At 38.4% G+C, this 17,291-nt stretch overlaps 1 protein-coding gene across 2 annotated transcripts in view; it reads left to right on the top strand.

The window, feature by feature from the left end:
• The window catches only part of Agtr1 (angiotensin II receptor type 1), a 43,471-nt gene that overhangs the window by 10,726 nt on the left and 15,454 nt on the right, over positions 1 to 17,291 (top strand). The gene's annotated exons all lie outside the window — the stretch shown is intronic.

Below are 17,291 nucleotides of genomic sequence, written 5' to 3'. Positions count from 1 at the left end.
TCATGGACCTGTCTGGTGTTTTTCCCATTTTTAAAAAGAGTCCTTAATTTATCCAAGTAATGGGGTGGGGGCCCAAAACCCTCAACTCAAAGAGCAAGCTTTCAGCTTCCCCACCCCCCTCTATAGGGAAATTGAAAAAGTAGCTTGTACCATTCTGAATATGCTGTGATTCTGTTTCATCAAAATAGAAGTTGGGTAGATAAATATTAGAAGTGGCTGTATTCTTTGCCAGGTTGGCATGTAGGAAACACTTTTTGGAAGGCACTCCATGGTAGTAGTGTTAGGAAACTATTTAGGACTGCTTTAATCTTGGAGATAAAAATAGTCACTTCTACACAGTTCCATCACTGGGTATCTTTAGGTTTTTGTGGTGTGTTTGTGTGCAGGTGTGTGCTTTTTTTTTTTTTTTTTAATAGATAAGCTTGGGGTTTGGGCTGTGTCTTTTTTCAGACAAAATTCAATTCTGGAAGCAGTGCAGTAAAACTATATTATTGGGGAGATTATAAGACAACATGTTTTTAACAGTACTGGACAGAAGTAGCTTTTTCTACAAGACACCTGATCAGCCCTATTGTCATAGAAGCCAGAGGGTTAATCCAGGGAGTGATTCTTGGACCTGCCTCCCTTCTCCTATATTTTCAAAGTCTTCTGTTTCCAAGTCACACATTTGTGGCAAAACCTCCAAAAAAAATCATTATGTTTTGCTTAAGAAAAACAAAACACTGAAGAAAACATATTTCAAATTTTTTAACTTCTTCAAACCTTTGAGTTTCAGATGAGTAAGCAAAACATACTTCATTCTAAAAAGCTGGATTTTTGTTTGTTTAAAAACCGATGTTATACCAATCCTACCACTAACTAGCAACTGTGTCCTCCACTTCCTGTGACGTACTCTCCAAGGCCCCATCCCCTGTACTGAAACAGTGTTAGTGGAAAGCTGTGCTGAGCTCTCTGACATCCCTTTAAAACTTTCACCAGTTTTATGAGTACCGAACTCTGATCTCTCATTGATTTAAGCCAGGGATGTGCAAACAGCATTTCAGACCTTGTTTTATAGGTCCAAAGAATTTATGTTGAAATCTAGTTACAGTAAATGGAGAAAACCTGACTACTACATTTAAAAGAATAAGAACCATACTTGATGACTTAACATCTATGTATTTGTACCATCTGATATGGGAGCCATTTAGCCATAGGTGGTTATTTAAGTGTAAATATCAATTAGTTACAATTAAATAAAATTAGAAATACAGTTCTTCAGTTGCACCAACTACATCTCAAATGCCCAGTAGACACAGGGAGCTAGTGGATAGTGGAGAAGTAGAACTTTTTCTATCCTCCTAGAAAGCTCTATTGCAAGGACTGCCCTAAGCAGATTTATTAACATGGTGGACTTTCGCTGCCACTTGGTGGGAAAGTTGCATACTCGTATTAACTTACTTGGAAATTTTAAAATATTTCTGAAATTCTGATTTCCTAGGTATGTTGTTTCCTAGATATTTATTACCTAAGACATAATTCTCCTAGGCCTCTTTTACCTTTTCTTATCCGTATGCATATTTAAATATAAGGGAGTTAGTATTTTATGTACTCTTCTAAAGTTCTCCATTTCTTCAATATTTGAAAAGAGGCACCTACAGTTACAGGGAGCTGAAGACTGGGGTACATGGCAGTTAGCTTGTTTACCTATGTCCGTGTCACCTCCAAGTAAGCAAAACTTCCAGAAAATTTGTTTTCCTACAATGACAGATGGGTCTCAATTGTATCAACTTAAATAAAGTGTGTTTTTTAAACAGTTTGGAGAGCCAAACAAAATAAGTACTGTAACACTTCTTTTTTTGATGGACATGTACATGAGATTAGAAGTCTTTGTTTTTATGTGGAATAGAGAGAGATAGATAGATAGACGAATGGATGGATGGATGGATGATAGATACATACAGTAGTGTTACAAATTCTAATTATTAAAATCACCTTCTATTATGGTCTATCTTGAAGTTCATAGTCATCGTCTTTCCACTAACGTGATCCCATTCATGAAACAGCAATGTCAGACTCTTTCCAGTCACCTCGACCCAGCAAATCAGTTAAGTTTGTTTTCTAGACTAATGGTTACACAAGGCAAAAAAATTAGAAACATATTTGTCTTTGAGTTTTTGATGCATAAGGGGGTTTGAAATAACTAGAGAGCTAGCTATATATTTATATATCCAGCCAATATTCCCTTTATCCATTTCCTTTTATTTCATTTTCAATGAAAACATACATGGTAGAAGTTTGGGCACAGCTTAGGGTTTTAAAATATGAGTACCAGAATCTTACCAATGGTGGGGGAGGGCAGGGGGAAGCAAGGTAAAGGTTAGCCATTTGTGTTTAATAAACAAAAATATAATTTGTTTTAAGGATAAACAAGTTTACTCTAAATAAACTATTCCACACAGTTTATCTATGGTCAAATTGTTCTTTTGCTTAAATAATGTGTCTAGGAGATACCACTTCCAGATAGATTGCTATTACTACTTTTTAACAATTAGTAGAGCTCAGAGCAATGAGCCTCTGAGTGTAGAGGCTGTGATTTGCTGACAGGAAGGACAGTTAGCTGGTACCAGCAGTGAGGTCATCCTCTCCTTCCTACTTCTTAGTCCTTTCCTTGAAGACTTAAAGTTTAGAAGATTTACAGGAGTCATTTTTTTTTTTAATTCTAGAAAAGTCTAAAATATCTTACAAATGTAATAGTACAATTCAAACCTGGTAGGAGGAAACTGGTTATCTGGAAGTAGTCCTTTGATGTCTTTCCTGAATGTAAATATGTGCTTGACTCACCCAGGGAGCCCTAGGTTACCTAGAACAATGTGATATGCAAGCCCCAAATCCAGCCAAAAGCGGGTTTCTTCCTCCTGGAGTTCAGGCAAGGCAGGATGCTTCTGCACACAGCATGGGCTCCAGGAACAGTGGGCCCATGGTAGATAAAATGCACCAGAGGGTAAGAGCTATCTTTTGATCAAGAGTCTGTAGCTTGCTACTCAGTGATGCTCCCAGGTCAAAGAGGAATAGGCAGGCATTTTGCTGCCTCCGGGTCCTTCAAGGGGATTAGCATGCAGAACAGGTAGAAGTGGGATGTCTTCCTTAACAATGCAAGCAAGGACTCTGCCTGGGCAAAGTGAAAACAAGGCCCATGTCGGTCATTCATGATAATGGCCACAAAGGCTCGTGTGATGGACAGCATCTTTGTACACCATCAGAGGGACAGCCATGTCCTACTTAACGCTTGCCAGTAAGGAATACCAGTCTTTGTTTTGCATAGAGTGTGTTTATACACAGCCGAACACACAAAGAACATTGCAAAGCATCCTTTGGAAATTGGCCTGCAGTGTACCAGCTATTGAAGGAGTAGGAGACTCCCCCTGGACTTCCGCCAAAACTGAGATTTAATTAGATGGATGAATCAGACAAAACAAACCATCTGAATTAAAGAGTGAAAAATACAACATGTACATACCAGTGAAATGAAAGGAAATCTGCACTATGAATAAAACAATGAATGAAAATAAATTTTTAATTTAGGTTCCTTCAGGTAATGTGACCAATTTAATAGACCTAATTTAACGTGAAGAAGATCCATATAGAGATCCACGTGATCTATTTTGTCTTCGGAGAAAGATGCTTCAATTCCTTCAACTTTCACATTTAATCAATTTTTTTTTTCAAGCTTTTGTGATATCACTGTCCATCAATCCAAATTAGTTGGGGGAAAAATGTATATCTCTATTTCCCAAGAGAAAGTAATTCTGTGATCTTTCTGAGCAATTCATTCTAACAATTAAGAACCCTTAAGCTAAATAGAAAAATTCATTTCAGAGGAAACTTTTATTCAATATGTATAATTAGTTTTAGTTAACTTTATTAATGAAATGTCGCAAATCAATTAGGTTTGCAATAATCAGATGCTGAGGACCCAAGAGGGGCCATTTCTCTCACAAGAGGGGAAGGTGATATACAATTTAGTAGGGAAGCAAATGTAATTAGATTTGATCAGTTGAGTATTCCTGTCCTGATGTGGCGTTAGGCACATACCCAAGCCTGAGCATACAGTTGGAAAAGAAGTCAGAAAAAACACGGTGACTTAGAAAATGTCTTCTCGGTCCTGTTAGCCATAGCTGGCCACTCAGAGGGCCTTTGAAGCTGGAGATAGATGGGTTTTCTTTAGAGAGGCTGTTTTAAGTTGCTTTGTCAAATCCAAATGCCTTTAAGCAGGGCAGGATGTGGACTCTCTGCTTGCCACAGACTCCTCCACTCCCTAATGCCTCATGCCCAATGTTTCACACATTATTTAGCTGCTCAACTCCAAATCACATTTCAGTTTTCCACTCTCATGACCCAGTCATTAACTACTGAACAGATGTGAAGCAGCCCTAAAGTTTCCTTTCAAAGTAGGAGTTATCCAGGAAATGACATGACAGTAAGACTCCTTCTGAATGAAGGTGTTGTTAAACAAAATGTTTTCCTTGATAGGACTGCATCCTGAAATAGATCACTCAACAGTCAGCCAGTCAGTACTTTTGGACCTTGGCATGCCAGTGACTGTTGTCAGCTCTGAGCACAAAGTTGTAAATAAAGCAAATATCGCTGTCCTAATAGAATTTACAGTCTGGTGCATGAAGAGAGAAAAAAAAAAGCAAGTAAAATGTTTAATATGTTGAATGACATAAGGAGTGGGAATACTGTGTAGAAACAGTAGGAGGGCATGCTGCCATTTTAAAAGGGAGTTTAGAGAAAGTCTCCTTAGTAAGAAAAAAAAAAAAAACTTTGTGGACATCCAGGAGAAGATTGCTCTAGGCAGAGGAGCAGATGCAAAGGCCCTAAGGCATGAAATTATGGACATATCCAAGGCTCAGCAAGTAGGCCAGTATACTTAGGAACCTCAAGGGAAGAGCAAGTAACAAGTGACAATATATTGAAGGATATGAACGGACAAACTAGAAGCATATTTAGAATAGACACAAACAAGGAAATGGATGGAATTTAAATACCCAAGTGGTTTTAAAACTTAAAATGCTTTGAAAGATGGTGAGATCTTCCCCAAACTGGATAAAAATTTAAGAGAGGTGAGGTCTACAACTCGGCTAAGTTCGTGGCAGCAATTCTACTGATCTTTAAACACTTGTCCTCCCGCACACTTATGTCTCTTGCTTGGCATGTTGTATACTTCAAAAACAATTTACTGGAGATCCTGATCTGTGTTCCTGTATCTCTTAAGTGATGGAGTTAGAACTGCATGCTATTGCCACTAGATTACTTTTAATGAAGACTTTGCCTTTTTAGACACACACGGCAATGAGCTCAGTAAAGGGATACCACTGGACGTGGAATAATTTCATAGACTGTGCCCAGATACATTTGGGATTAGGGGTGCATCCACCATCCACATAAGTAGAAATAAAATTATATAGTGGAGAATTTCAAATCCGCTAATAAAAAATCCATAGAGTCTGAGCAAGAAGAAAAGATTCAACTTGGTCTCTATTTTATTGGTATTGTCTTTTTTCAATCCTTGTGTCTTTTTCCTGTCCTGCTATTCTTCAAGATCTCCTAATGAGGATTAGGGAACAAGGGTATTTAACAATCTGTGTTTGCAGGTTGGAAACAAGAAAATGAAGACGAATCACTTCTCTTCTGCTAATTTGATTCTCTATGGCTCCTCTCCTACCAGCTTGGGCACAGGAGTTAGTTACTCTTTCCAGCAGATGGGGCCAAGGAAAAGGCACACATCTGTGGTTTCCTGCCTGCCGTGGTCTCGCCATTGCAGGACCTCACTAGGGACTTCCCCAAGAGGGAAAAAAGAGAAGTATAACCTCATACCCCAGAGGAAAGCAGCAGCTCAATGTCTGGGAAGTGCTGGGACCCAAAAGGTTTTGAAAATAATGTGATTTCTGATCCAACAAGTGCCATTATCCTTACTTTATTTTAAGAAATGGTCACTGTTCTAATCAGAAAGGTATATTTCAAATTGTTCTAAACGTGGATAAATCAATAACTAAATACTATTATTAGGAAGTATTTTAATGTCAGAAAAATTAAGCCATAGATGTTTTCTAGTTGACCCTTGAATTTGCCATATGTACCTGTCCTTCCCACTAAAATAGTTGCTAAATGAAAAGCTGTGCTTTTTCCCGCTCTTTATGTCTGATGGCTTATTTAATTGAGGGTGCACACATCTCTGAGCCTTAGAATGTCTGTGATGACATGGAAAGAGTTCACACGACTATTATGCTAATTTGAATTCAGAACTTTTAAAGCCTGGATCAAGTCCACACTGTGTCTCTGTGCAGCGATGGCTCTTAACCCCTACTGCATTGTCAAATGCTCTTCCAGGAAATCAACGGAGATGTGGTCGGAGAGCCCTCTGGGCTAAGCAAAGCTAGAGAGGCAGAATCCAGCAGGGCCACATCCCTGGTAGAGCTCCATCCTGGACCTAGTCCTCTTCTCTAGAGTCACGCAGTGGTACCCTCTTTGGTCTCCTCCCTGAGGCCACAGTGGAATCCTACTCAATGGTCTCAGAGAATTAAAAAGGAAGCTATAGAAATGGTGCTGAGTTAACAGGACAATGTGGGGTTCAGTTCTAAACAGCTGGTGAGTGGCTGGCTCTTTACACTAGAATATAATCCAAAAAGAACCTTCCTGGTATTTTTCCAGGTCCTCGGGCCAGTTAATAGTACAAAGTGGTTATTTATTTATAACTATTCAGGAATTTGTTTCCCAGCCCTGCCAGTGTGACTGACATGCCTTGAAAGCAGCCGCGAGCGAGCGCTGGGACGTTAAGAGAACATACAATACATCACCTCAAACCAGGAGTTTCCCTCTCCTTGCACAAAGGCATGACAACTGGTTCAAATGGACCTGAACTTCTACGCGGGAGAGTGAGCGCTTCTGATTTCAGGGGCCATGTGCCTCTTTTGTAACTCCCGTGTGTCCTTGGAAATTGGTGCTCAAAGGCCAAACTGCCAAAGTCTAGTCCTTTTCCTCTGAATAAAAACCCTTTTAGTTGTACGTCAGGACCTGTTCTCTTCAGTGCTCATTGCAAAATAAGGCAATTCTAACTTGAAATGCCAGCAGCACTGGGAAGACCAGGTGAGTTAAAAGAATGCCTAACCCTCAGGCAGGATTCCGGCCGCAGGAAAAGGCCAATGAGTCCCAACTTCCTCCAATTGCCTCTCCCACAGATTTCTCTTCTGAAAAAGAAGATGCTATAAAACCTTCTAGAGAAAACAAACTTCTCTAAATGACCAGAGGTGGGATAAGGAAGGGCTGAAACCAGCCTTCTAAGCAGACTCAATTTTTTTTTTCTTTCCATTTCTGAATTTGAACAGATTCTTGAGTCTTTTAACTGCCTTGGAAAATGGTTCCTGTCTCTAGTTAGCTCTTTATCGATGCAAGGTTTTGTCGGCACAGAGACACTAATGTAAATCATCATCATCCAGATCAGAAAACAATAAGTGAGACATAAAATAATCTAAAGGTCACCGTGTTAAAAGAAGAAGAAGAAGAAAAATCTCCAGTCCAGGAATGAATCATCTTTGAAACTCTCCCAATGGGTGATCTAGTTTTAAGGGTGCAAACTTTTGGAGAAGAGTTGGGGGAGCAGCTGGGGCCAGTCACTGTTTCAGATTGTCTTATGTTTCTCATACCAGTGCCAGGAGGTCACATGACTGGGACCATCCCAGTGTATTGCTGCTTATAAATGAAGACAGGAAGGATAGAGAAAGCAGTAGTAAATGCTAACTGGCTATTTCCTGGTATTGGGCACTGTGTCCTTTACTCTAACTCAACGCCCCCCTCCTTTTTTTAAGTCCAACAACAAAAATTAAACATCTAGACTAAGTTCTCTTATTGGACCCAAAAGAAACCAAGTGGAAATTGGCCTCATTGCTAACCAGTGTCAGCATCAGGTCCCAGATTTGAGACTCCAGTGCTCTGCTTCTAACCATTGCTCTCCCAGAAATAACCCACCAAGTTTGTCAATGCCTGAGATCCTGCTGTTGTTGTTTAACTGCTACAATAGCAGCATTTTTTTTAATGCAAGTGAACACTGTGCTAGTATTTAATTACAGGTTTATACTGATATTGGGTACGAGTATAAGCGAGCATCATTTGAATAATAGAAGAGTCATGAGCTTTGAAAGAGATCTTCAGAATAGAGTAAAGCAGATATTTTTTCTGTCACATTTCAGTGAGGAAAATTGCTAATTCATATGCCACCAGCCGTAGGCAGAAATTCAACAGGAAATGAAGAAAAACTTAACTACTTTAAATGATGTGGTCTGTAGTACAAATTGTGGCACTATGAATTAGTTCCCTTCTGCTGTCGAACCGATCATCTGGGTTACATAGATGAGTGGTGCAAGACCTTACTAAAATTATTCTTGAATGTAGCTTTGAGGTCTATCTAAAACACAAAGCAATTTGCCTGTAAATACATAGAAAACACTTTTTTAAAGGGTTGGGATTGGTGGTTTTCCCCCTCTGTTAAATATTAGCCTTTGAAAGGAACTTGGCTGATCTGCCAAATAACACTTACAAATTATTGTGTTTTAATCAAGTGACAGAGTGAGAGGGAAGCCACACTAGACCTGTGTATGCTTCTGGAGGCATCGTGGACCAGGAACATTATGCAATAATGCCTGGAAGAGAGGGGAACCTCTTAGCCTTGTGCCTGGCAACAAATGTAGCCACTTATCCCAAAAGCAGGCAAAATTAGAATCTGTGAAAATCTAGCATCAGAATCCAAACCCCTGGTGCAGTGCTCAGTAAATTGTAGCTTTTATGGTCTGTGATATTTTCAACCATTTTGTTTAAATATGTGAATATATGAGTGTGTGAGGCTTTAGGAGGCCTGCTCCATATGCTATGGGGGAAAAAAAATCATCATTTCTATTCAGGATAGTCCTGTAAATAGGAAACTTCTTTTTCAGTCTTCTGGAAGGCTCAGACCCTGTGCTGATGCTGGCAGAGAACAGACCCAAATGGGCTACTCTATTGAAATGTCCACATGGTCAGGGAGCACAGTGAAAACTTGGGGAGCCCTCTTTGCAGTAGGTAGCACTAGCAAGCAATGCCTCTATAATAACTTGAACCAGGAAAACTCAGGCTCATACATTAGTTTACAAAACTGTAGCAAAGCCTTATAAAACAAGCCTGAAAGGACATTAATTTTTAAACTGATGTAGTATGAAAAATAAAAGAAAGTTTTATTTAAAAACTCCCATAAAATTTGTCAAGTTGGTGTCCTAATGGATCTAAATGAGAATTTGATTACTTAATTTTTCTTTCATTGCAATAGAAAAATAAATGCTTTTTAATTTTTAAAATTAAAAACAGATCTTACGTATCCACAAGGACTATTTTGGCATAGGCATTTTGCAGAAAATAAATGTTCCCCTGATTTGCAACTGACCACCGATCTGTTTGAAGGTGTGCTCTCTGTCCACCAGAAATAGCAGGGGAGACTTGGTCTCTTTCCAAATGGAAGGCTGTGTGTTATGTTTTCTTCCTTTCTAAGAGTGTCATGATTTTTATCTTCTGGTGTTAGGTCATGAACAGATTTTTAAGTCTGAAAACATACAAATAGGTATTTAAATGGAGAGGCGAAAGTCTTAGCCAGTGAGTTATAATTTTTAAAAATAGGTAATACAGACCTCTAGTGGTCGAACAGTTTGAAAGTCCCTGTAAGAAAAGGCAATAATGCAGAAGGTGGCTGCATTGTAAGTGGAACATCTGTTAGTTAGAATTATTTACGTGGAAAAATTAACATGGTTCATAGTGAGAAAAAGTAAAAAAGAAAAAAAAACGTGCTTTAAGGACAGGTGTGACCACCTTCTTAGGTGCTCTTTCCTCTAAAACAATCAAAGACCCTCTGACCCAACACCCAGCAAAGAAGTCTGAGTCTGTATAATTTTTCCTCTGAAAATTATATGAATAGAGTTGACAAATGGCAGCTTTACGTGACATACATTTTTTTCCCCTTTGCCTTATTTGGAGCCTTTCTTCCTCACTATTCCACAAGCTCCTCCTGAAAGTGGTATCTCCAGCAGCTCTACTTTGCCTGCCCCAACCTCAGTTCTCTTGCCTGGCAGCCACTCTCTGGTGGTGTGGGCTGTGGGCTCTTCAGCTACTGAAGGGAAAACTATTTGGTCCAAGTACGAGTGTAAGTGACAACCTCTAGACAGTGCTTCTCAAATTTTAAGGGACATCCAGATCGCCTGGGGAATCTTACTAAAATGCAGATTCAGATTCAGTAGGTATGACATGGGGTCTGAGAGTACTTTGCTAGTAAAGTCCCAGATGATTCTAAGGCTGGTCATGCAGGGCCACCCTGGGAGCAGCATTAATTAATTAATTAATTAATTATAGCGCCTCTGTAAGTGCTCGAAGTTACTGGGCACTTGTAGCCACAATTAAGAATCTGATTAGCTAGTTGGGAAAAATGAGTAAGATCAGATTTTGTACAATGTCATAGGTGTGTAGAAAAATTACCGAGGACCCAAAAGAGATATATATCAGAAAATCAAGCAGAATTTAAAAAGCATAAGCTGAAACCTTAAAAGTCAATAGACCAGAATACACCATAGGAGAATATATATTTCAGATCATATCTATTATAATTCCATCGTTGAAATAACTTGCTATCATAGCATGTTGTCAACCTTAATTTCAAAATCCATAATTTCAGAACTTATGTCATGGGGTAGTCCTTAAAAGCCTCTTGCAAACTTTTAACATCCAGTTTTGAATCAAAAATAATATATTAACAGGCTGTAGCATGGAGGGAGTACATAAATTATCGTGGTTGCCCTGCGTGAATAGCAATTCACAGGTTTGGCTCAGACACGATTTGGATGAAATAATTAACTATGTACAGTACTTAACAGTATAAAAGTAATTAATCTAGACGCCTCATACTGGTTTGGCCTAAATAAACATGCAATAAAAAAAGCCATAGGATTTTATTATTTTTTCACTCACGTTTCTACATTAGTAAGTTGGAATTTTTATACATCAGAAAGAAGATATCTTTCCTTTGATAAAAAAAAAAATTCATTTTCTTTTCAAATGTTAATGTACTGCTTAGAAACTGAGTGAGTTCCATGGATTTATGATAGTGGGCAGATGTTCCCCATTAATAGTTTTACGCATCCTTTCTACTTCATGGTTTAGAGAAAATGATTATTTTAAATTAAGGTATAAATAAGAAAAATGGGATTTTTATTGCTATAAAATCACAGAGGCCCTGTCGATGGGTCCACAATGCTGTATTGGTGTAGCTTTGACAAAATATTTGAAAATATTTCTTGTTTTTTGCCCTATGGGTTCTGGACAGAGACAGATTTTTCTCTTTGGCCTAGAGACCCTTTACCAGCAAATTCAAAGGCCAAGGGCAAGGTTGTCAGTTGGCAAGAGGGCAATTAATATGGAAAGCACCTCTGTTTGGGTAAAGGAAAGGATTTGGGTGATTCCCATCAAGGAGAGAAGAGTTCATTAAGCTCAGTCTTATTTTTCAAAGCCCATTTTTGAATTTGGGTGTTCTTATGATTCTAGCATGTTTTCCCATGCAGAATTCCACTGACTAATCATTCCCCACTTCATAAATTGGCTTATGAGGATGAGGCTTAGCAGTTCTTCCAAAATCAAATAGCACATAAGATCAAATCTCAAATTCCAGGACTTCTGCTTCCAGCCAAAGAGGAACACCAAGAACTGGACCTCCCTGCCCACCCCAAACAACTAAAGACTGGACATATGTATGAAACGAAGGTTTTTCAAGACAATGGACGGCACAGCAGATAACAAAGGGCAATGATCTCCAAAGGATAGGAAACTAGTGAGGGGAACCCCAGAATCACCCCAGTTTACTGTCTGGAAGAACCTCCAGCAGTAGTTCAGGGCAGGCAGATGCTGGTGAAGCCCAACAGCCTCCTGATTTGAGGAGAAGGAACTGGGAGTCAGTAGAGGCCAAGGAGGCTAGAGTTCACAGGTTAGATTACCAAAGAGGAGAGAGTGCCCCTATTAAAGGTCCCGGGTATCTGCAAAGGGTCCCCTGAGTGAGAAATTGCCCAAAAGGATTAGAAGGAATGAGCCCCAGAGATTAGCTAGACCAGAAAACAGAGCCTGTTCACACCAGCCAAAGCAGAAAATCTCATACTTCATGGGCATCTGGTAGCATATTCAGAAGGGTTTGCCTCAGGAATAGAAAAAAAAAAAAAGTCACTCCTAGTTTAAATGATGCTCTTATCCCACCTAACAAAACCCCAAAGAGGGAAATTCTGCATGTAACTCAGCAGTCCCCAGGACAAACAGGGAGAGTTTTTATTTAAAAAAAAAAACATCAAATGTCCAACAAAGTAAAATTCATAGTGTTGAACATTCATGATAAAACTACCAGCATGCAAAGAAGCGGAAATTTACAATCCATGAAATGAAAAATAATCAATAGAAACAGACCTAATAATGACAGATAATGGGATTTTTATACAAGGACATTAAATGGTTATTGTAACTATATTTCATGTGTTTAAGGAACTAGACATAAGTTTGAACATATTAAGTGAGGCATGGAAGATATAAAAAGGATTGAAATTGAATTTCTAGAGATGAAAACTACAGTGTCTGAAATGAACACTCAAATGGGACTTCAGATGCTAAGATCAAATTTTTTGTTCTAATGCTCCCAAAATATTCTTCGCTAGATGCCGAGTTTGTCCCCAGCAGCCTAATACATAATATTAGCTTAATACTGAAACTCTCAGGTAAAAGTTTCCTTTTCATCAGGGGTGTAGTCCCTACGGAGGCCCATATTTCCTTCTCATTTTGGCCCTCCTGGCCTGTCTGAGGCTCACGGAGCAGTTCTGCCACCTTCCACAGACTGGTGCTCCTTACCTTCAGAGCAGACTTCCCAGGAAAGAGGCACTCACAGCCCTCAACATGGTGCTGTCTGAATCAGTTAGAAGAAAGTTCATATCATCAGGCCACTACTTTCCATCTGAGTTTTCTGTCTCACAATGGAAACCCTAGTTTCAAAAAGCATCCAAAGTTGTGTTTACATGAAATGCAATTAATGTAGACATGAGCACTCCTGCAGCCCCCAGCCATGGCATGCAAGGCACTGTGAATGAAATCATGAGCTATGTTCTTCCAGCCAACCAAGCTCTGAACTAAATAACACCATATTCTTTTTATGGAATTTAAAATATGCTAATAATATATACACTGCTTTTTTTTTCTTTTTCTAACAAAGGGGGGAAAATCAACTTTGTTGTTTAGGAAGTTTTATTAGGGCTAGAATCCTAAACAATGTATATTCTAGTCAAGTGTCACTATAGTCAGAAGCACTCTATATACACCCTGTAGTAATTCTGTATAACTCCTCAATGTGTCTGCCCCACCCATAGCAGGTATCTTCTCTCTGAAATTTTTTTGATTTGCATTCTTGAGCCAGCAGTGAATGAATCTAGAAAATATGTTACTATTAAAAGCACAAAGATAGACTAGTGTTATGGTTAGGATATGAGGTGTCCCCAAAAATCTCCTGTTTTAGTGCAGCAGTATTCAGAGGTCAATTGTGACATCTGTGAGCTAATCAGTACATCCTAATTTGAAAGGACTGTGTGGTAACTGTAGCAGGAGGGTTTGAGATGGGTCTATCCCTAGGGTAATCCCTTAGCAAGTTCATTTTCCCTAAGGTCCCTTCCCTTTCCCTCTTTCTGCTTCCTGAATGCCATGAGCTGAGAAGCTTTTTCTCTGCCATCCCCTTCTGCCATGATGTGCTGCCTCACCTGGGCTCAGAGCAATGGAATCAACCAACTGGGGACTAAATGTCTTAAACTGTGAGCCACAATCAATTTTCTCTCCTCTAAGTTGTTCTTATCAGGTATCTTGGTCCCAATAATGAAAAGCTGAATAACACCTGGTGTAACATAAATGCGTAGATAATTTCATGCTTGGAGCATCAAAATTCACTTTAGAAACACTTTTCTTGGTCATAAAACATTCAAAAATAAATATTTTAGTGTTTATTTAAAATTTCTAAAATTTCACCTTCTCATCAGTTATGTAACCAGGCCCCACAAATCCACGTGGCTCTGTGAAATAGCAACACTCCATCTCAGTCCCAGGATCTTTTTAGCAAGGGGTGATATTTGTTGAATAAGTGTTAACTATGTAAGAACACCCAGATTTCATTGGTTCTATGCTGTATACAACCACGTGGAGACTTAATGGAATGTAGCTCTAAGAGACATAATAGCATCCTTTATGATACAGAAAAAATAAAAAGGGAAAAATAAGTTGCTGGCAGGAGCTATGCCTCCTGCCATCACGGGCTCTGTGTCTCCCCTGCCTCTAACTCCTGGGCCACAATTGCTGCTTCATGTGGAAATGGGAGAGGAGATGTCTGACTAGCAGAGGTATACTGCAAGTCTTTAGTGTCACATAGACACATTGGAATGGGGTCTGCAGCATCATGCAGGGCTAGGAGTTTGTTTTCTCAGTTGAAAAATTAGGGGGTTGGCTTGGATCCTAAGTTGCAAATTGGCAGGACTAAGACCAAATCTGAACTGCAGAAGAGTTCAATTCAGTTCCCTGGTGCTGTATTTTTCATTTGCATTAATTGAAAACTTCTCAGAATGAGTTATTTCACATAAGATTTGAAATTTCTAACTTATCTTTAAAAATCAGCTGTATCCCACTCTGATCACCATGATCACAATTGACTAAAGCTAGGGAATATATTCCTCGACCTTCTCGAATAAAGGGGAGGCCCTCCCTTCACCACCAGGCCACTTCATTCATCTCTGTTCCTCCCAGTCCCTGAAGTATTTGAGCATGTGAATGCTGACACATATAATCTCTGATGTCCATTCCAACAATAAAATTCTGTGGTTCTCAGTCTTAAGTTATTTCAAGGGTAACAGAAGATTAAAGAATAATAGTTGCACTTTATTATAAATTAAAATAGACTTCACTTGTATAACCTGATAACTAACACCACTGATAAAATAGAAATTGTGTATGTTTCCAGGGACAAAGGGCATACAAATTTATTCTTGGATGTCTTTGAAGAAGAACAATACATTTGATTCGTGAATTTCCTTGTATCACAGAAATTTCTGCGACTTCCTGATCCACATAAACTACTCTCTAAGACTAAATTGAAAATCCCCAAGTTGCAAAATGGCTTTTCATGTAAAAACAGCACTTTCATTTTTGGTTGAACATAAATACATCATATAATTTATTTAGTTAATTACTTTAAGATGATCACTGACTTACATATGTATCCAAGAGGGACTATTGGAATTGTCTGATTTTTAGAACATATTTTCTCTGAATTGGAATCTTTTCACATGAAGATATCCAAAATTATTAGCATGTTACATTGTTCTCACAAAGACCTAATGAACTGTAAAAATATGCCTACCCTATTCTGAGTAAAAAAAATATTTAGCCTAATATGGTTTTCATTATTTTACATAATAATAAAATAATACCCAAAATGTTATTACCAGTTACATTACAGTGTTGTGTAATTGTTAGAAAGTGAACTCGTGACGTCATATTAAGAAACAACTACCACCACATGTTAAGTCAGATAATTCAAGGAAGAGTCCTACATGAATACTAGGGAAGCTGCAGGCAAAGAAATTTGTTTTTCTCTTAATATCCTACATTTTTAAGGAGATCTTTATCATTTAATTAGGTTGAATTATGATCCACCAAGCAAAGGTCTATGGTATAATATTTTTTGACGCTCTACCTTAAAATAATCTAAAAATCATCTATACTTTAGATGTTCATTCTTTTTTTTGAAAACTGATTCTTTAAATTCATTTCTTTCAATTTGAAAATTGATTCTTTAAGTTGCTTTATGGGATTACTAACAGATTATATCATCACATCTTATTATATTAAAGGGGCTTCTAACCCAATTCCAATTGATTTGTTGTCCATAAGTAATAATGTGACCAATTTACATATAAGGTAAAGTTTATGGGGCAATTTAGTATATAGGTGATATTGATAATATATAGGATAGTAATAATAGATAATATCTATTGATCATGTAATACATCATAATCATTTTCGCCTGCCTCATTTAACCTTATCTTGACAGCATAGAGGTTTTTTTTCCATTTTAGATGGAAAAAAGACTGAGTCCAAAAGAGAATGAGATGAGCTAATTGCGTGATAAGTCAGAAATGAAGCCAGGAACCCTGACCCTGACTTTTTAACTGCTCAGTTTATGGTTGGTTCGTTTCCAGCAACACACTCTCTGCTAACAAAAATGTGTGTTCCCTTTAAGATTCGAAGTGCTGAATATATGGCTCTTGGTGTGGAAATTAGCTTTCTACTCCAGCTGTTTATTAAACTGGTTTTTATTGTTACCTAATCTCTCTATATGGAATGTGTAGTATACACTGTCTTATGAAGAAATCAGTTCAGACACCTCCTCTTACAACATTCTTTCCAGGGCAGGGTAGAGGATCCACAGTTCCATTCCTACTTGTATGGTCAAAGTTCAAGGGTGGTTTAATGACTGGCCTGAGATCTCAGTTTCTAGAGGGGAAAAGCAAAAGCCCCAAGACCCCCACTCCTAATTCTAGGCCAGTGTTTGTTCTAGGTCTTTTTATCCCTGCTAATCCTACAGTCCACTGATTCCCTCTCAACTTCTTAGATTACGTTGCTTTTTTCCTCTGTGCTTTTGGTTTTATATATTAAGATTCAGCGTCAGCATTCGCCATATCTTTTCACTCCCAATTTTGAGTGTTTCCATCTGATTGTTTCTTTATTTTTGGACTTTATAGGATTTTTCTTCATTTCTGTTTTACCCTGATTATCCAGGAAAGGCTGTGTACATCTTTGGAAAGCTCTGATGTTCTCAATGAAGAGACCTTGGGAGTGACCTTATTTGTCTCCCAGGGAGTTGTATATCATGACTTCAAATGCCCCACTAAAATGTTACCCATTTGGCAGCAGTATACAGAAAAAAGCTGCTCTCTCTGATAAGACATTCAGTGGGGGTTTCATAGCAAAAGAATAGACTTCTTAATGGGAAAGAGGGAGAAGTATAATTCCCTCTGATTTAGCTGGTCTTTCAAACTTCATGGTGCTTTTCTTCTTGAACTAGTCTATGAGAAATTAGAAAGGAAAATGCCTCAGGAATTGGTATCCATTAGTATGTGGCCAGAGAATTTTGGCCGTAGAAGTCTCTTCATATTGCTTTTTATAAAGCTCTTCTCTGC

The sequence above is a fragment of the Marmota flaviventris genome, chromosome 8 (assembly GCF_047511675.1).
Source record: "Marmota flaviventris isolate mMarFla1 chromosome 8, mMarFla1.hap1, whole genome shotgun sequence".
Lineage (NCBI taxonomy): Eukaryota > Metazoa > Chordata > Mammalia > Rodentia > Sciuridae > Marmota > Marmota flaviventris.
This window is presented reverse-complemented; position numbering and strand designations above follow the sequence as displayed.